Source organism: Symphalangus syndactylus, chromosome 11 (genome assembly GCF_028878055.3).
Source record: "Symphalangus syndactylus isolate Jambi chromosome 11, NHGRI_mSymSyn1-v2.1_pri, whole genome shotgun sequence".
Taxonomy (NCBI): domain Eukaryota; kingdom Metazoa; phylum Chordata; class Mammalia; order Primates; family Hylobatidae; genus Symphalangus; species Symphalangus syndactylus.
In genome coordinates this window covers 41,703,747-41,724,239 of record NC_072433.2, presented here as the reverse complement: position 1 = coordinate 41,724,239, position 20,493 = coordinate 41,703,747, and the positions used below count along the sequence as shown (strand labels likewise).

Genomic DNA, 20,493 nt, shown 5'->3' with positions numbered 1-20,493 from the left:
CTTTGTTTCTGTAGAAAAAAAATCTTTTGAGGGCAGGTGGTCTGCCTGGTCATTAGTGGATGCTCATAATGCCTATTATGATGCAAGCAACACAGGAGTTGTTAAAAAGACTTTTGAAACATAAAGATTTTTATTCAGTTGAATACGTAGACAACCACCAGCTAATCTCTATTGGCTTGTTAAGTAATCCAGTTCTCCCCTTTGTCTGGTAATCAAAGTAGACCTCCACTCATGAACCAATGAATGGATCACATGGTCAGAAGGTTCTAGAAACACAATGGTTCAGTTTGACACACACTAGCTGAGTAGGCTGCCAAGTCTAGTGCTAAGTGCTTGGAGATAAACAAAATACAGTCCTTGTCTTTGTAAAGCACACATTTCTAATGGAAAAAGAACACCTAATCAGATCATTTCAATGTCCTATGATAAGCAGAGAGCTACGCACAAAGATTGATGTGAGCACAAAGCATGACCTCCCTCTGATACCACTCTGGAATTACAAAAAAATGTTTATTGTAAAAAAAATGTATGAGTTAAATCTTGAAGAATGAGGAAGAATAGCAAGGAAAAGAGAGTATAGAAGGAAGTTCTAATAAAGAGAACAGCACAAAGGCATGGAGGTGTAAACGATGTCTTGGTAAGAGGGGGAGGGCCTCATGAATGGTAAGTACTCTGGCATTGGTAGACCACAAATTTCTAGTTGGAGACTAGCAGAAGGCTATGTTGCAGAGCAGGGAACCAGCCATAGAGGGTTTTGTAGTCCATGCAAGGAAATTTGGAATTTATTCTGGAAGACTTAGAGAACAACAGGAGTAGTGGTTAGATTTGCATTTTAAATAGATCATTCTGGCTCCAATGGGAGGAGGGGTTCAAGGGAATGAGGCTGGATGGTGACGAGAGAGGACAAGATGAGCCCTGGGCATTTGCAGATTTCCCCAGGGACACAAAGTAGGATTCACTCTCAAATCAATTACAACGAGTTCTTTCTCATTAGGGGGAAAACCTAAGCAGAGTACAAGTCTGAGTGAGACGTGGCAGGCCTTGCTCCTGGTAAATAGAAGGATAGCCAGGCTGGTTTGGATGAGAATAAGCTCATCTTGTATGAGTAGCCGCTCTGCCCCACCTCATTTGATTAATAAGAATTTCCAGCCTGTGGACTTGAACGTAACAGACCATGATGGCTTGAACAGGCATTCATCAATCACTATATCTCCCCAAACCTCCAGACAGACTGACTTGGAGTGATAACTATTCCCTCTCTCATTCTTACGATCTACACTTTATAATTTCCTAGTACATTTCACTTGATCAGCCAAATAGCCATTTTTTACATACTTCCTATAGCAAGTGCTGGAAAGAAAAAGAGATTTAAACTACATACAATAATAATCACAGCATTGGTATTGCTGCTGAGTAATCTAAAGTCTCAAAGGGCAGTTCGTTCCCATAATCAGGCCCCTGAGATCCTAGGTGTGTGGAGAGAGAAAAGAAGAATCCTGAAGAATCTCATCACTCAATGGAAAACTAACATTTAAAATGTTTCTTATAGGATTTTGTGGTTTGGAAAATACTCATCACCTGCATCGTCCTAATGATTTATGATCAGTGGGATCATAATTTGTGAGTGCTGGTGTCATCTGCAGGAACACAGGCTCAACATCTTGTTCAAGGGTACTAGTTGGTAAGCTCCAGAATTTAAACCTAGGGCATGGATTCTACTGCCTTACTCTGCTCTTTACATCACAGTGGAGCAGAATAACTTGTCTCAGGATGGTTGGAGGAAGAGAGGTGGAAGAAGGCTGAGAAAAATAGTGAAGATGGAAGACATTGTTTTGGGCTCTTTCAGAATCTCTACTCTCAAGTGGTCCATTTTCTTGGACTACTATCCAGAGATAAGGTGAGAATAAAGAGACAAAAAAAATTGACTTCTTATTTAATCAGTGTGAAACCCCACTATCTATTCAAATTCTAGTTTAGCTTCAAGACCTAGCACAGACTCGTAAACCTTCTTTCACTATTAGAGCTTTCAGTCACTTACTTTTCCTTAGAACCTATGGAAAGAGATGGCAGACAATCCAGCATTTAATGACATCCTGCCACTTGCTGTTTACTGTTAGCTGTGCTTCATCAACAATGCTAAAACCTCTGCTATACAGAAAAATAAATCCACCAGAGTGGTTGAGTCTTCCGAATAACTGATGGTTTTCTTTCTTAGGCCCAAGCATTTTTAAAAGTGCAAATATTTTGGCAAGAAGCACATTTATGGTATATCTTATACGTCTCTGTCTTTTTAAACATGTTATGCTAAGCATATTTTTGCCATCCATTATTGCACTGTGCCTTATTACTGGGTATCCCTGTACTTAATGCCCTGATAGTCTGAAGTGTATTGTCTTTTATCTATTTGTTTTTCAAATCTCCTCTTATTGTGAAGGCTTTCAGCCATTACTGTGCCTCCAATGGGAATCTTTTTTTTTTCCTTCACTCTGACACGATCTCAGCTCACTGCAACCTCTGCCTGCTGTATTCAAGTGACTCTCCTGCCTCAGCCTCCTGAACAGATGGGATTACAGGCGCATGCCACCATGCCAGGCTAATTTTGTATTTTTAGTAGAAATGGGGTTTCACCATGTTGGCCAGGCTGGTCTCAAACACCTAAGCCCAAGTGATCCACCTTCCTAGGCCTTCCAAAGTTTTGGGATTACAAGTGTGAGCCTTCGTGCCCAGCCTCTAATGGAAACCTTCTCTCACCTTCCAACTCACTGCTCCTAAAGCATCATGAACTGGGAAGTCAGAAAGTCATGATTGTTAAACACATGGGCAAAGTATGAGTAAACAGGTCTCCAGTCAGGGCTAGAAGAACAATTTCCATTATTTGGGATGATCAAAGGTTTGATCAAAGATTCGTGTCTCTTGACTATTTTTAGTTGGAGAAATTTCCTGAATAGCTGAGCTTTGAATAGGCGAAATGTTTCTGGAGATAAAATTCATCAGGTAATGTTTTTACAGTATCCAACTCAGTGCCGAGGGCACAGCAGACACTGAACAAGGGCACAGCAGACACTGAACAAGTTACTTGGTGACTACACTGTCCTCAACTGCAAAAGGTGTCCAATAATGACCAATAGAGTATTTGCATCACCTGCTATTTTGATTGGCCTCAAGATTTCAGTCAGTGGTAAAATACGAACACAACATCATTTTGATATGGTATCTTTGTGAACAAACTTAAATTCTCTTTGGAACATGAGTACGTGTAAGCAAAATGATGTGGTCCAACTAACTTTGAATAAATAGTGCTGCAACATCCAAAGACACAATAGGTTGAGTAACTTCTAAATCAACTGCCCTTATAAATGAAGATGGTCATTGTTAAACTTAAAAAAAAATCTGAATGAATATGCATATTATACTTAAGATTGTTCTGGTTAATGTAAAGAACAACTGAGGAAAAGAATGAAACTGAAAAAAGAAAATGGCATCCAAACCTTTCTTCAGACAAACAACCTCTGTATCAGTTTTCAGGATTCATCATACTGTTTTATTTCAACTCTTTATGGAGAGGATATGGGGGGAATATCAATAAATGGCTCAAGAATAATTTTTCTTCTTCTGTTTTACTTTATTACATCATTGTATCAAGCGTAGGATATCAGTGAGTTTTGGAAATTATGCCACCCAGACAAACCAGTGCAGTGATGACGATGGAGATTTCTGGCTCCTGTAGTCTTTGCCCACCCTTCTCTCAACCTGCTTTTTAGCATTTTAGAAGAATTGAGAGGAACTCTAGAAACTACAGGTTTGACCATTCAAAGGCTATCATCTGGGAAGTTTTAATGACTACATGGCTAGACTATCATTTTTGCCCCAAGCTACTAATTGAGTCTCAAAGGTAGCATTCAGCATCCTTTCCTACCGAGATCTCATTATGCATGTGTAATGTGAGTAAACAATGAGATTCTATTAAATTACATTCCTCCCTTTAAATTAGCCTTAATACAGAAAGGGAGGAGACAGGGTGCCTATTCTTACAGAGATCAAGTAATTAATTTTGTAGTTTCTATGAAATACTGAAGGAAATCATGCAAATGAATTTGCAAACAATTAGAACAGGAACTACTCAAATATGTGTATTTATGGAAAAAAGATATAAAGTGAATACAGATCAGTTCATTAGTCTCATGGAGTTTCTTCTTCATGGTAAGAGTGTTGTACATGTGACTAAAGTGCTAAATAAAATTTTAGATAGATGTTTATTAATTGCTAGATGTTGACTTTTACTTTAAAAATCACTTTCAGAAATTCTAACATTGTGTTCAGTTACCATTTTAGTCCAATCTCATACCTAGAAGAAATTGTATTCATAACCATAATACTCTCCCCTCCTTTATTTATATAGAATTTCGGGGTTTTCAACTTACTTCATAATCCAGGGACATTACAAGCACCTCAGTTAGAAATGCTGTATTTTTGCAAAGCAAAGCTTGAAACAAACATATTTTGCGGTTAAACATTCATTAACTAGAAAATGTAACCCACACAAAAAGCACAAACCCAGAGCATATCAGATAATCAAGGTTTAATCAAGGTTTATTGTAGTATCTATTATTTAAAACTAGAAGCTAAATACATAAGAGCATCTCTCTGGTTTTGTGCTTCAAATATTTATACACATGCTTCCAAATGCTCCAGCAGTAGCATTAGGGAAATATAATTTACAGAAGGAAATATCTACATATTGCTCCTGTCAACTTCTGGGTATTTTTCCCACAATCATTTGAAATCATTGAAATTAGTCTTGTCAGCATACAACCTTGACCCTAGGACAGGGTTTCTCCTCCTTAGCACTATGGACATTGTAGACTGGATAATTCTTTGTTGTGGCAGTGGCTGTCCTGGGCATTGTAGGATATTCAGCAGCATCTTTAGCCTCTACCCATAATAAGTCATTAGCATTTCTGTAGGTGCCAGTAGCATGTCCCTAGACATTGCCAGAAGTCCCTGGAAGAACAAAAATTTCTGACACAAAATAATGACTAAAGACATGACATTAGAGATCTATGGCACAATAAAGGGGGCTCCAACATGCATAGTGACTGGTAGCTTATGGCATGGGGAGGGATGACAGAAAAAGAAATTAAAATACATGATTAGAAGATTCCTGAATTAAAGGAAAGACTTAATTGAGAATAGAAAGGCCTGTTCACATCCTGAAGAAACACCAAGATGTAGTTTGGTAATAAACTTCAAGGATTAAAACAAAACAAAACAAAACAAAGATACAAAGGAGAAAAAAATTCTGCCTCAGACTTAACCAAACAAATGCAATAAGATCATCAAAAAAAAGTTCTGTTATTTGGGTGAGTTACCAAAATGAGGCATTCTTTGCTTGAGAGGTGGGACCCATGACACAGGGGGAGCCTCTACTTTGTTAGATCGCTGCTCAAATTCTGGACCACAAACTTGGGCGTTGGTGGTTGTTTTCCATTACTAGTGGATACCCCCAGTGGATTCACTCATTAGAGGTTGTCTGAATGCATATTATTTCCCAGGAGCATGTCAATTACCCCACTCTCTTACCAACAATGCTTTTATATATGGCCAGCAGTGTCCATTTTTATCTTCAATAAATTTTAATCTTTACTAAGCTTTTATCTTCACTCGTTAGGAAAGAGCAGGCTTTTGTTGGTTAATTGGGCATTCCTTCTTCTTACATAATGCCTCAGTGCACGTTGCCCATTTTCCTACCATTTTCTTTATTTTTTAAGTTGGACTACAGTTGTTCTTTTTGAACTGTCAGATGTGTTGAGAGAATGGGCTTCTCCAGAGTGTATTTTATCTTTTGAATTTGTTTCTGGTGTTTTGCTGAACCAAAGCTTTTCATTTGAACGTGGTCAAATCCTTCAGACTTCTCCTTCACAGCCTCCGGGTATCTCATCTTCCTTGGAAAGGTCTTTATATCACTCTGGGATTATGATATTCTTATACTTTTAGTATTAACATGGCTGAACCGCAACTGATGACAGGAAATCAGATGCTTCTGACCCCGTGAGCAGAAGAACCCTGGGAAAAGGATGACATTTTTTTCAAAGGGCTAAAAATATAAAACATACAGACCAAACAGCAGAAAACTGAAAATCCAAGGTCTAAGGCAGCGCTTCTTGCCTACATGTAATTTGTGAACTGATAGAAAGGACACAGAAACATACCTTAAGGTCCACTATCAGCTATGCTGCCTTATGGTATATTATGCATGCGTGTCTGCACATGTATATACCCAAAACTGGCAAGTTAATAATGTAAATAGGCTCTTCTATATGCCTAGAAAGAGAAGAAACTCTGACAAAGCCCATAATTCTTTCCAATGTGGCATTCTTTTAAGTACCCAATACCAATATCCCATGGTATTCATCATCAACCAGGACTCTCAGATTAAACTTCCTTGATTCTGAAATTTTATAACCATCTACTCTATTCCCTTCTTTCCCCAATAGTCTAGTAAAAGCCCAAAATAGAGACTTTTCTAAACTACTGGTCCTGATCTCAACCCCCTACCCTACCTCCCTGGATTAAGTTCCTCTTGATTGATGGAGTTCGGTTGTCTGGATTCTGCAAGCTCAGGTGCCCCAATTTATAGTCTGACTCCAAGCCCCACCCACTGCTGAATGACCAGGGGCAGTGTGATGTTGAACCTAAAGGTCTCTATTGTGACATATGTAGCTGGTACAAAAGAATGTTTGCTTGCCCTCTTGAAGGTCTTGAACACTGCTGGAAGCCTACTAGATATTTAATGTAATCGCCATGATAATGGCTAAGATTTATTAAGCATCTGTTATGTGCTTCATGGTGCTAAGAACTTCTCATGTATTTACTCATTGAATCTTCACAAAAGCCTTATGAAGTAGGTAAAATTATTATATTATCATTCCCCGATTTAGAGTATAAGTTAATGAAAGTCCCAAATAAAAATAACTCAAAAAGGCCTTTCCAAAAAAAAGGGAGAGGATCCATTTGATCCATTGTAAGAAATTCTGTGATAGTTATTTATGGTAAACTTGGCTACCTCAAGCAATGAATGACACAGTGATAAAAATCAGACTCTTGTCTGGAGCTTTTCAAACTGTAAATGATTAATAATGTTCATGTCTTACTAAATGCCTTGAAGAAAGCAGTGCCCCTTCGTGAGGGAGATAAGGTATACATGGAAAGTAGAAGAGAGTGGAATAAAAGGCAGGGTAAATCACTTTAACACTTGCAAATAAGAGAATTCACCAAGGAGGGCTTGGAGGCTGTTAAGATTTCCTCTAAGACAAGTCTCACCTTACATCACCACTGGGTATTTCCTAAGGCAGGGATTTCACCCATTCCATCTTTGGACTAGCAGTATCTGTCTCAGGGGAATGAGGAAGACTGGAAGGGAAGATCCCATCTCTAGTCTTCTCATGGACTAGAAACAACTGTTGTGACATAAGAGCTTGTGAAATTTCTTTAATTCCCCCAATATTATCACTGTTTGGTTGATGTTCTTATACTATGCTAATTTTCCTATAGGAAAAAACAGTAAGACACTCAAAAGAAACCATTTGCTGGTTTTGAGAGGCAATAGAAAGGGTCAAGTAGATAATTCTGTATCTAGTGCCTTCATTTTCTATTACTACATAATGAATGACTACAAACTTAGTGGTTTAACACCATAAATTCATTATCTCACAGGTTTTGTGGGTCAGGAGCCTGACATATTTTAGCTGGGTACCCACAAGGCTGAAAACAAGATGTCATTTACATAATCATCTGGAGACTAACCAGATAAATGTCCACCACCAAGCTCCTCCAGATTGTTGGAATAATTTATTTTCTTGTGACTGTATGACTGAGGTTTCCATTTTCTTGCTAGTTGTTGGTCAGGGACTTCTCTCGGCAGTTAGAGGTTGCTCTCAGGCTCTTGTCTCTTGGCCCTTTGCACAGGTAGTTTAGCATGTGACTGTTTAATCCTTCAAGACAAGCTGAATTTCTGTTTCTTTCTTTATAAATGTTCTGGCCTTTGAAGAACTCATTTGATTAGATCAGACCCATCCATGATAATCTTTCTTGTGATTAACTCAAAATCAACTTCTCTGGGACCTTAATTATGTCGACAGAATCCCTTCACCTTTATTATAGTATGCAACCTAATCACGAGAGTAAACAGCACGAACACTAGGGGGGCAAGAATTGTGAGAGCCATCTCAAAATTCTGCCTACCATGCCTGTGGACCCAGAACTTTAGTAGGGGTTAGAGGATGTACTATGAGAAAGCAACTCAAATCCTTGAGGAATGCAGAGAGAAGGCATAAGGACATAAGGGAGGCTGTGGCCTGGAATGAGACAGAGGAAACTGTGTTTGCCTGTCAAAGGTGTCCCTGCTGTTATCTGGAATGCTTCACTAGAGGCAGAAGGAGGAGGGAGCTGCAGGAAAAGTTGAATATTTATACTTTTCAGACTAAGGTTGTCTTCTATATCTGGCCACTCATCCTAAGAAGAGGAACCACATCAGTGGCTGAGCCCAGACCTAGGAGGGCAGGTTATCTTATCTTGCATTGCAACTCTGATTAACTGATAGAGTCTGCATGCAGTGTCACCTTGAGAAATATTCTGAGACTGCGTTGTGGTTCAGCAGGAAAGAGTGTTGTGCTTGATTAGCTATGTCTTTCATGAACTCTGGATGGTGAATGGAAGTATGTTGAACAAGTACTGGCTATTCATGACTTAGACTGTACACATCACCCGAAGACATCTCAACAAATATTAAAACAAAATACAAAGTGCTTAGGAATATACACTGTTTAGAAAATAGACGGCCTTTATAAGATTGTTTTGAGGACTAAGCTCTGATTTTTTTTTATCTTGCCCAAATTCCTGTCTAAGGGGTCTGGGAAGCCATGCCCTACAAACCATGAATTCTCATCAGATGGGTTTTATTTAACCCTGTATATTGTAATTTACTTTCCAATCTGACTCTGGCATAACAAGGAAGAAAATCAAAATGTTTTACCCCAAAATATATTTCCTTGCCATACCTTGAAATTGTCCTGCAAAGTCTCTTGTGGGAAATATCCACATTCTCTAGAGAATCCCCTTTCCCCTTTGTGTTGTTTTCCCCTTCCTTTCCAGATCCAGGAGACAATCAACTAAGAGTCAGGCACCCTTTTAGGTCTGATAAGAAACATTTTGCAACCTGGCCTCTCTGAAGTCTTCTATCTGAGAGCTTCCTCTGCACAATAAAACTTGGTTTCCACAATCCTTTATCTTAACCCAAACAGGAGGTGCCCATATTAAAGAAAGGATTGATTGAATGACTTCCTGAAGAGTCGGATGAGCCACATCCCATTTAGTAGATAAAGAAATTCAGGGTCATGTCTGAGTCTGTAGGCCTCCACTAGACCTTCTCATTTGATCAGATCAAGTCTCCTGAGCATTTTAATATTGAGAATATTTGCAGTCCTAGTTGGAGCCATTTCTGCTTTCCCATTCCTTGGGGCTTGGCAAGAAGAAGTCACCTGATTTTTACAACTTCATGGCATTTTTCCAATCATGAAAATGCCCTCATGTTTGTCACTCATACAACGAACAAAGGCAAGAAAGCAAATCCATCTGCAGAATAGTGCCATATGAAGCTAGATTAAAATGCTAATGGGTGAGCATGACACAGAGAAAACAGCACACTGCTGAGGGTTAAAGAAACATGGATTTCTTTCAGAAAGGCCCTTTGCACCACAGTCTCTACTACCCAGCTCTGAGGGGCTGGAGACAATGAAAGTAAGACAGAAGTGGAAAACAAACTTTTATGCCTCCTAGTCCCAGTTATTGCTCCTTTCAACGCTTTGGCTTGGTTTTTCTTGGAATGAAGCTATGTAAACCCTGAAGAAACAGCCCCTGGCAATGCTTTCTCACAGAAATTTCCCCCCTTATATTTCTTTCCCCTCCAACCCTTTATGTAATGGAACTACTTTGCTATAGACAATAGGTTGCAATTATCTTTCGGAACTGAGCAAGGAAAGAATGCACCCAGATGGGCACGGGAGCAAAACTAAACACATACCCTTAAAATACTAAGCAGAATGCATGCCTCTGATATTCTCATCACTCCTGAGCCAAATTATTTAGTTTATAGCTATTAGATGCATCAGGACAGTTCTTCTGATCCCTGTGCTATTCCTTGGGTATCGAATTTAGCAACAATATATTGGTGAATTAATTTCAAAGATCTTTGGGAGAAAACAGAATTGAATCCAGTGAACTCAGGGATGAATAATATCTCTGAATTTGGAAATGAAATGTGATTCCATTAAGAAATTGCTTCAGAAATGAAGTGAACAAGATACATAAATTCCAAGTATCTCTCTTAACAGAAAGACTTGAGAAATGTGTTTAAAGAAACATATTAATTATCTATAGCTATTCTAAATGCTTCCAAAAACAAACAAACAAAATGTCTATGCATTGTGCCATTGTGTGTTTATTGAGTAAGCCCAAGCTCTTAGTGTGCATTGATTCTTTGGTTGCCATGGCAGAGGGAATGGTTTCTGTGATATGACAGCAGTTGCCATATGTTCAGCTTTAAGCCAACTGATTCCATCACAAAAAGAAAAGAGAGAAGGAGCCGTGCAGCCTCACCTATTCCAAGGGTCCTATTAGGACCAAGTTGTCATATGAGCCTCTGTTCCGGGCCTGACAGTGAATACATGCCATAGCCATGTCCTTTATGCAACATATTTGTAAAGGATTTTTACATGGAAGCCACTACTCCAGTATCCCAATCAGCATCTAACTCAGATACAGTCTTCTATAAGTTAAAACATGGCCTATGAAGCGATTTTTTAGAAGATTTGTAGTCAAGAAGAGACACATTCTTTGGGGGAGGATGAGGCAACTGGAGTCGCCAATGACCTTAGAGAGCTGGAACTTGAGACACACAGAGGGAATGTGTGAATTCTAGGATCACCAATAGAATCAATAAGTGTTTACCTGTAGAGGATAAATCCTGGGAGAATTCTAGAGTTTGAAAGTGTCTGGACCATTTGAAGCAGCATCTCAGAGGGTGAGTTGGACATATTCTTGCCCAAATCTCTGTCTCCATAAATAATTCTGGGCTGAGTGTTTCATGGTCTGACTCATTGTGAATATCATGTATGTGGTTATGTTGCCAATTAGGATGCCAATGTTCGCACTGTCAGAGCACTAATGAGTGTTTTTAGTATCCAAGAGATTACTTTTTGGTATTCTTCCAAGGTCCTGTGAGTAAGCTGGCTATTCACTGATACAGAAATTTATTTTTTTCTGGAACTTTATGGTATGCATTATTAAATCCTTGCTATAGCAATCTAAATGATCCTTGAAGGAGTCGGAGCCCTTCCAACTGCAAGCAAAGGACTTTTGATGTTGAGATATGGCCCCAATGGTGCTCTTCAGTAATCCCTATTTTCTTTACTATGGAAACCTGTAAGAATATTCAAACTAGCAGACTTAAGCTAGGCAATCTACACTAATCATGGTTTTGTCTTTATCATGGTTAAATTGTGTAAAAGTTGCAGATGGCAACGCTGAGCACTTTGTACATATGCACAATAACCAGGTTGTCATTCTTTTATCGGGTCACCAAATCAACCAGACAGCCCACTCCACATATGGGCAAATGGCTTGAGGAGACACATTAACAAAGAATTCCCAACAGTCAAAATGTGTTTAATCTTATCCACATACATGTCTCAACATATCTCAATATCCATATCCATATCTCAATAAATCAAAAATGTGTTTAATCTTATCCATATCCAGAGAAATGTAAATTAAAATTATAGAAGGATACCACTATGCACCCACCAGTTTGGCTCAAATTTAAAAGTTCAGCAACATCAAGTATTACTAAAGATGTGGGGCATTCAGAGCTCTCATATGCTGCTGGTAGGAATAAAAGTTGCTGCCAACACTTTGGAAAAAAGTTGGGCATTATCCAATAAAATTAAAGAAATGCAAAAATTCTTACCTAACAATTATACTCTAAGGTGTGTGTACAACTGTCTATTTACACCAATGAGGATGCTCCCAGCACCATAGCTTGTAATAGCCCCAAACAGAAATTTCCCAAATGCCTATCAGTATTATTGACAATAGGTCCAAAAATCCATTTATCGTCACTGAAAATGAACAAACTCCAGTTTCACTTAAGGACATAGTAAACTTGATAGGGTAGGGAGAGAGTTGCTATCAAGAAGGGTAGGCAGTTGGTGGCCACATAGATTTTTATTTGTTATGTTTACATATAAATTTAGGTCTGGATTTCATTTTGTTTGGCCTGGCGACAGTATTTGTATTGTCTGCCATAATGAATGAAGTACTGGATATCTAACTGTTCTTATCAACCAGATTGTAAGCTCTTGAAGAAGAAAGATATATATATATGTGTGTGTGTGTGTGTGTGTGTGTGTGTGTGTGTGTATTTCAATTTACTCTCCAGTAAGTTATATTTCCCAGTTTAAAAAAAAAGTTGAAAGAAAAATCAGTATCCAACAGAGACCATATGTTCAGCTTCAAGTCAACTGATTCCATTGCAAAAAGAGAAGAGAGCAGAAGTTGCTGTGCAGCCCTTCCTATTCCAAGGGTCGTATTAGCACCAAATTTTCATACGGGCCTCTGTTATGGACCTGATAGTGGATACATGCATTCGCCATGTACTTTATGCAACATATTTGCAAAGGATTTTTACATGGAAGCCACTACTCCAGTATCCCAATCAGCATCTAACTCAGATATAGTTCTCTATAAGTTAAAACAGGGCCTATGAAGCGATTTTTTAAAGATTTGTAGTCAAGGAGAAACACATTCTTTGGGGGAGGATGGAGCAACTCTTCTTATGAAAACTTTAACTAAAAATTTGGAATGTAATTCAAATAAATCTCAGTAGACACATAGGAATGTAGTTTTCATTTATCTATTCCAACACTTATTGGATCTGCTTGTTTGTGTACCTAACAATTCTTTGGGGTAATGAGTGTCACAGAGACACACGTAAAGAAAAATTGACCAAAAGACAGTTCAGAGAGCTCGGGTTCTTTAGAGAGGTAAAGAAGAAGAGAAATGTTATTGCATCCTTCTTCTGTGAGGTGGCAGTAACTCGAGAGTAGAGGATCCTCGTCAAACCGTGTGTTTCCTCTGATGAACTCTTGTTATGATAATTATTATCACTCCAGAGATGTTGATAATTATACTTAGACAGTTTTTAAAGCAATATTGTATAACATTTTTCCCCATGTAACATCAGCATCAGAGCTGATGAATACTCAGTCAGAAGAAATGCAGGCCTGCAGCTTTGTCCACAAAGTGTTCCCATCAACCGTGTAAGTGAGTTTGATAATTTATACATTATATTAGGGGGGAAACACACTCTTTTGGAAAGGACCATTTCTTGGCGCATAATCAGTTCCCATTGAATTTAAATGACTTTTGGTCCTACACCAATGCTGATAAAATACTTTCAAATGTACAGAATATTAACCAAATGTTTATATTAAACAACTCCTTTCAGGTGAAAATGCGCTCGGCGAAGCGTAGCTCCCTGGAGCAAGTTAGTGAATATTAATGTTTAGCACATTATAAGGCTCTACAAGTACTCTGATGTTGGAGGCCAAGGGGGAGATAAACAAGCAAGGTTGGTGGGTGGGCCCTGCCAGGGGAAGGTACAATCACATTGGACATAACCTCACTGAGATGGAAATGGAGGTTGAAATACATGCAATCGGGGCTGCTAGGAACTAGGAGGCAGATATGGACTGAGAAGGAGAGTACCAGGCTCTCCTGGGTGTTCCCAACTCAATCGCCCCGAAGACCTAGTCTGGTTTCAGACCTGCCCAGGGTCCCAACAGCAGAGAGATTTATAGGGCATGCCTCATAATTAATACCAGCCAATTTCCAGTTAATCATAGCCCTCGATTTCGGGTAAGTGAAGGCTGCTTATCATGAGAAGCATTCGGACTTAGTTAAGTGCTACAGTATTTCAAATCTGCCAAAGCACACTGGCCATTTCCAATTATCATTGTTTATCTGCAGGTTTCAGGAAATCATATAAATACACAACTCACACTGCACATACACATATTTCAGGGAGGAAGACAGCTTTTATCAACCAGGCTGAAGGTCAAAATGAAAATTCTTTTGCATATCTCTTGGTGGGTAAAAGGCCAGACTGGGGAGCATGAGACCCAGGGACAATGCCCAGCTCTGAATAGGACATCGGTGGTATTTCAGTGAGCTAGCTCACATCTGCACTTCTGTTCCTCCTTCCATAAAATGAGGATATTAATATTTCAGGTAACCAAGGTGAAGTGCTTTGAACAGCTTGGAAGACCAATGCTAAATAAGAATATGGTATTATTTTTTAGTCTTGTGTTAATAATACTTTAGAATTCAATGCATGTTCAACATTTTGTTGTTGTGGTTATAGTCTAATTTTATATTTTAGTAGCTACTTTTAAATTAGTAAGGCTAAATCTTCTCAGATTTATTGAAGCTCCAAATGAATAATGATAAAGGGAAACCAATGTTATTATTCCCATTTTACAGATAAAATAACGTCAGTTCTGAAAAATCTCTCTCTAGAAGATGTTGTATGCATCTTATAGCTCTGGAATGGCTCTCATATAAATCATCCTAAAATATTGGTTCTAATTTTCAAACACTATTTTCAGAAAACCAGAGTACAGAATTTTCCATAAAATTCAATTCTAACCTCTCTACACATATCCATATCTTATTTATTTATTTATTTATTTATTTATTTATTTATTTATTTATTTTGAGACTGAGTCTCACTCTGCTGCCCAGGCTGAGACTGAGTCTTACTCTGCTGCCCAGGCTGAGACTGAGTCTCACTCTGTTGCCCAGGCTGGAGTGCAATGGTATGATCTCGGCTCACTGCAACCTCCATCTCCCAGATTCAAGTGATTCTCCCTGCCTCAGCCTTCTGAGTAGCTGAGATTACAAGCACCCACCACCACACCCAGCTAATTTTTGTATTTTTACTAGAGACGGGGTTTTGCCATGTTGGCCAGGCTGGTCTCGAACTCCTGACCTTGGGTGATCCGCACAGGCGTGAGCCACTGCACCTGGCCTCATATCTGTTGAAGACTCGTAAACTTGCAGATCCTGACACCATAGAACATGGTCACACAGTAGCCATGCTTGGCACATGAAGTAAATGTTAGGGCCTAGAGAGGGTAAGTGACCAGCTCAAAAGCAACACAGCTAGGACCCGAGCCATGATTACAACCCCCATTTGAGTGTCTTCCTTACTATGTTAAAACCCGTAGAGTTTGTTCTCAATTAAGAATCCACCATGGTTTCATGCTTTGCTTGATTGCAAGGCAGACACAGGACAACCTTCAGCAAATTCTGATTGAGTAGCAATGTGAAAGCTGGAGTAGAAAAACAAATAAGTATAAGATATTCTCCCTTCTTCTTAAAGAGCTTACAACTTGCTTGAGAAAAATGTTAGGTGTTCAATACTTCATTCACTATGGGAGACATTACAAATACTGTCACCAGGCCAAACAAAATGAAATCCACACATGTGGGAGTAGACTAGTGATTTCCAATGTATGTTTTGAAAAACAATCCCACGAGATTGGCCACGCATAAGTAAGTAAATGAAAGTATAAATACTTTTTATGATTAAATAAGTTTGAGGCATCACGCACATTGTTGACTCACAAGACACAAATGCATTCAAGTGCTCTGTCATGTCCCACAGTAAAGGAACCTATTGAATAATTTCCAGTTTTGTGTTTCTCAGACTCATAAAGCCTTTCCAAGGCTTTCAATTGACTTGGCCTTTTCTTACTTCATCTATGGAATTCTAACCTCTAACTGAAAGTGTAACTATAATTTTACGTGCTTCGTGTCCTGGTCATCTTTTAATCGTTGGCTGTTAATACAATGTCTAGCATGTGGTCCCTTGCATCTATTTGTTGAATGAATACATAGCCTGCTTGGTGCTGTGATGGAGAACAGGATCACTAAGCCATGTTCTCTGTCCTCTAGGACGGCTCTCTCAAATGTTAGTGTCTATATGAATCCACCTTGGGATATTAGCAAAATGAGTTTCTGATGCAGAAGATCTAGAAAGCGTCTGAAATTCTGATATTCTGTCTCCCATGTAAAACCAATATTCCCAGCCCCAGGGTCACTCTTTAAGGCCACAGTAGATATGAGCTCTCACTCTAGCAAGAGATGTATGCCATGAAAAGATGTGACAGTTGTCACCATAGTTCAAGAACAGTTCTGGCCAGGCATGGTGGCTCACACCTGCAATCCCATCACTTTGGGAGGCCGAGATGGGCGGATCATGAGGTCAGGAGATTGAGACCATCCTGGCCAACATAGTGAAACCCCATCTCTACTAAAATACAAAAAAAAAAAAAAAACAAATGAGCCTAGGCATGGTGGCACGTGCCTGTAGTCCCAGCTACTTGGGAGGCTGAGGCAGGGCAATCGCTTGAACCCAGGAGGCGGAGGTTGCAGTGAGCCAAGATAGCGCCACTGCGCTCCAGCCTGGCAACAGAGTGAGATTCTATCTCAAAAAAAAAAAAAGAAAAAAAAAAAAAACAGTTCTATGGGAAGACCAGGGCAGACATGATTTATTCTGCCTGGGCAGGTAGGGAGACAGTGGAGGAGTATCTTGTAAATGTCACAGGAGGGGTGCTTTGAGATGAGCTTTAAAGAGTGACTGGCATTTTGCCAGGCAGAGGAAGGAAGGACATACAGGTTAGTCAACAGCATGAACTAAGTGGCAGAGCAAAGTACTGTGTACTACACGTTCAGGAAGCAGTGAGGTAGGAGCACGTAGCACTTAGGGAGTCAAGAGATAAATTGTAGAAGGGACATTGAACTAAATTGTGTTATGGTTTGGATATTTGTCCCCTCCAAATATCACATTGAAATTTGATCCCCAGTGTTAGAGATGGGACATAATGGGAGGTGTTTGGGCCATGGGGGTGGATCCCTCATTAATGACTTGGTGTGGTCCCTGTGGTAATGAGGGGATCCTTACTTCCTTATTTCTGGAGAGAGCTGAGTGTTTATAAAAGCATGGCATCCCTTTCCTTTCTCTCTTGCTCCCTCTTTCACCATGCTACACACCGGCTCCTCTTCCTCCTCTACCATGATTGGAAGCTTCCCAAGGTCCTCACCAGAAGCGGATGCTGGTGCCTTGCTTCTAATACAGCCATGCAGGACCATTTTTCTTTATAAATTACCCAGCCTCAGGTATTCCTTGATAGCAACACAAAATAAACTAAGACAGCATTGCATTTTAAAAGTCCACATGTTTAATGGTGGAATTCCAGAAATAATAAACTGGCAGGAAAGAAACTTTGATAAGTGGGTAGAAATCTTCTTGCTTCCCTTTCATGAAGCCATGTGGCCTGCATGGACACTATCTGCTCCTGGATTTAGCCCTGCTTTCAAATTTTAGTGGGATGTCAGTGAGATTTTCAAAATGATTGATAAGGCATAATCAACCCCTTTCACTGGTTGAAGATTATGCTGTTTTTAAAAAGCACTTAGCATTTCAAGGGTTGTTTTATAGGCATCTGCACAAACCTATGAAGCAACAAACTTTATTTAGCAGTTATCGACAGACTACTACTGTTTACAGGGTTGTATTCTTCCATTCTGTTTCAGATTTTAGCCCAGCTGTTCTGGGATCTTTTATTTCAAAAACTGGAAAACCAGGGCTATTAATAGAGTCAGGCAGCTAATTTAAATCTGATAATGTGCTGACACTTGGCTGCATACTTCAGCACAGATGCCCATGTGTGCAATGTGTATTTATTTCTGTACAAATGTGTACATGCATATGTATAAATAACAGCAAATACTATGAAGTCAACACTTATTATTTAACAGGGCCACCTGGGGGTTATCTTGTGCCTCATAAACAGAACACTATTTGACATGTAAAAATCTTCCACAAGGTGATTGAAGTCTGCAGGTTTAAGGGTCAGATTTATTATAAGTAGGAGCATTACAGATACACACAGTACTTCTTCTGGATGGAAGAGAGACCCATAGAAGACCAGAACATTTTAGCTAAACTTTACTTTCCTCATATGCCTTATACTGTAACCAAATTACTTACTATTGTCCATATATATTACATAGTTTTCTTCATCTTGTTTATGTTATTTTCTCTGCGAATTAGATGAGTCTGGGCTTTAAAATTAGCTTTGGGTTCAAGTTTCAGCTTTGCCAAATTCTAGCTATACGATTTGGAGCAAATTACTTACTAAACCAAGCCTGGCCTCTCATCTGTACAATGGAGCCATTCATTTTATTTACATTGAAGGGCTTTTATGAGGATCAAATGAGATAATGCAAGTAAACACCCAGTACAATGTACAAATCTGATTCATGATGACAGAAATCAGAGTGTTTTTCTGGAATGAAGGGTCATGGAGTTTCACTTGGATAGGTACATAAGGAAACTAAAGCAATAAATATCTTGTATATCTTAATGGGGGTGGTGGTGACATAGGTATATTTTCCCCATCTAATATATAGGTGTGATGATGATGATCATGGTGGTTATTATTATTATTCTCCCATCTCCATATCTAAATGCTATTTATTTTTCAAAGTTTAGCTCAGGAACCAATTTTTTTCATGTAGCTTTCACAGTCTCTGTAATTGGAAGAGATCTCTTTTACTTTGAACTTATTCTTTGCATTTCTAAGATACAGTCTTCCTGGTGTTAAGATTTAGCTCTTTGTATGTGTCTCTTACCTCCACTAGCTTGCTAATCCTTGATAAGGTGTCTCTGGGTGGTCTTGGAATCCTGCAGAGTATCTAGTAGAGATCTATTTACTCTTTATCCTCCCATTAAATCATTGTGGAAAGGGTGAATTCAGTGTAACCCTACACAGAACCGCCTTGAACTTCATTCTAGTACCTCAATACATCCAAAGTCCTCTCCAGAGTTTCCATAAGCACAATTTCCTCCTGGCTTTGGCTATAATTTCCATGTATGTTGACTCTGTTACCTTCATCCAGTCATAAAATTCTATACTACTTTTTATAATTTACACAGGCACATATATTCACCTTAGACACGTATGTGCGAAATAAACTTTACTGAAGAGCTGGGGAGTAAGGTTGCAAGGATGTGGGACTCATGTTGCAGCAGTGCCAAGAGCAATGAGCAAAGCCAGTCTGTTCTCACACATCTCCCAGCCTCTCTGCCACCAGAGGCTTTATCTAGCTCTTCAGCCTCATGCTTCACCCAGATTTCCACCATCACCGTGTCTCTTCTCTGTTCCTCTTTGTCTTTTCTCCTTCCTCTCAGGAAGAGAAACAAATTCCTTTCTTTGTTGCAGGTGGAGGAGTTCAGCCATTATCTTGACTTTGCCAAAGTGCTAGGCACTCCCATGCCCTCAGAGTCTCATTTTGAATCCAGGCACTTAGGGATGCTATTTTTCCACATCAAACAGCTTCCTCCCAGCAAAAGAATTCTGGTGACAGTAGTGGAGATAATTTTCACTCCTGCTTACAGAATGACCAAGCAAAAGCAAAGAGGAGAAGAAGAATGAAGTAAAGACAACCAAAGGAAAAGACTCCTTAAGAATGGATCTTGATAAGGGAATGAGGGCTGAGGGGTCCATCTCCTAAATCACCCAACTTACTGACTTCCTACAGCAACACCAAACAGAAAGCTGCACCTTGAGGGGAAGACACAAGAATCTTGGATTGGAAAAAAATTGGGTAACGATGACAGCCTTTGAGGTCTTGAGAGTAAAACAGAAGCAAAAAAAAGTGTTATTTTTATCTTTTGAAGATGGTTCCCTCTTAAGACTTTTGCAAATGATTAAGATTTCAATTATGTTCCAGAAAAAAAATAAGATTTTTGTTTGACAAAAAAAATTTTTGTCTAGAACAGGAGGGAAGGAAGAGACAGTTTAGCCACATCCAAGAGACCTGTAAATTGGGTACAGTGATGTGAATGGTGTACCAGTCATAAAAGAATGTTAACTGGAGAAGTCTCTGCCGTCTTCCTGAAACTGAGGAGGGTGTAATCATCCTTGTGGAAGCGTCCACTTTTATTGAAGATTGGCTAAATAAATCTGTGCCTACTGCAACTCAAGCCATTTCAAATTGTTCTGTACTCATTTAATTTATTAAATCTTTAATACATAATATTGAGCACATATTATGTTATTGACACTGAGTACAATAGAGAATGCAGTCGGGAAATGAGGCAACCTTAAAGACCAGAGGCTGTCAACCTTGACAGCATATTAGAATCACCTGGGGAAATTTTATGACCTTGATTCCTAAATCACACTTAAGGTCAATTAGTCAGAAGCTAGGGGTGGTACCTAGCCACAGGTAGTTTTTTTTTTTTTTTTTTTTTTAAATTGCAACTCAGTATTGAGGAAAAAAAACATGGAGATAAGGGATGACTACATA

General features: G+C 39.1%; 2 long non-coding RNA genes across 2 annotated transcripts; one reads left to right on the top strand and one right to left on the bottom strand.

Annotated features, from left to right (window-relative positions):
- Positions 1–4,564: 4,564 nt before the first annotated feature.
- LOC134731782 (uncharacterized) lies at positions 4,565–6,590 on the bottom strand. Its single transcript, XR_010114371.1, has 2 exons — positions 6,561–6,590; positions 4,565–6,063 (listed from the first exon to the last, which is right to left on the bottom strand). It is a non-coding gene; the product is annotated as an uncharacterized lncRNA (long non-coding RNA).
- A 185-nt stretch (positions 6,591–6,775) lies between these two features.
- Positions 6,776–20,173, top strand: LOC129457499 (uncharacterized). Its single transcript, XR_008649275.2, has 3 exons — positions 6,776–6,901; positions 16,072–16,186; positions 19,404–20,173. It is a non-coding gene; the product is annotated as an uncharacterized lncRNA (long non-coding RNA).
- The last annotated feature ends 320 nt before the right edge of the window (positions 20,174–20,493 follow it).